General features: G+C 39.8%; 1 protein-coding gene across 2 annotated transcripts in view; it reads left to right on the forward strand.

The window, feature by feature from the left end:
- The first annotated feature begins 96 nt into the window (after positions 1-96).
- LOC119588103 (carbohydrate sulfotransferase 3-like) overlaps positions 97-507 on the forward strand; it is a 12,507-nt gene continuing 12,096 nt past the window's right edge. For both annotated transcript variants that reach the window (XM_037936811.1, XM_037936813.1), the window contains exon 1: positions 97-159. The gene's annotated coding sequence lies outside the window, so the exon portion shown is untranslated. The remainder of the gene's footprint in view (positions 160-507) is intronic.

The following is a 507-nucleotide window of genomic DNA, read 5'->3' on the forward strand; positions in this document are numbered from 1 at the left end:
TAATTTCCTCATAATGATCACAACCGTGATTTACGAAGAATATTATCCACGAATGCCAATGTGCTCGGGTTGGCAATTCGCAAATTTAGTTTCCAGATGCAACACCTGCTGAGAAGGAGAACTCTCTCTGTTTTCGCTCGGGGGAAGTCTGCGGCGCAGGTAAGCTGACGTCAGTATCATTCTAAGTCAGTATGATCGCAAAGCAGTAAAAGTATATACAATAAAAGTTCATATCATATCATTCAAAACAATAAGTGACATGAATGATAAGTCACGTTGGCATAAACCAGCAAAGGTTTATGTAAACGTCGGCATGATTTATCTTAAATAGAATTTGGCATAAGTGAGGGCTCGCCCGGGTAGGGAGTAGTGAAAGAAAGACACAAAGATTAGAAGAAGAAATAAGATTTATGTCGAAGTGAAAGAAGAAGAGAAGAGGGGAAACTGCTCTTTCGGCTTTGAAGAAGAAAAAAACAGGCACAGTAACGCTTGTCCTAGGATGAAATC

Source organism: Penaeus monodon, chromosome 23, assembly GCF_015228065.2.
Source record: "Penaeus monodon isolate SGIC_2016 chromosome 23, NSTDA_Pmon_1, whole genome shotgun sequence".
Classification (NCBI taxonomy): domain Eukaryota; kingdom Metazoa; phylum Arthropoda; class Malacostraca; order Decapoda; family Penaeidae; genus Penaeus; species Penaeus monodon.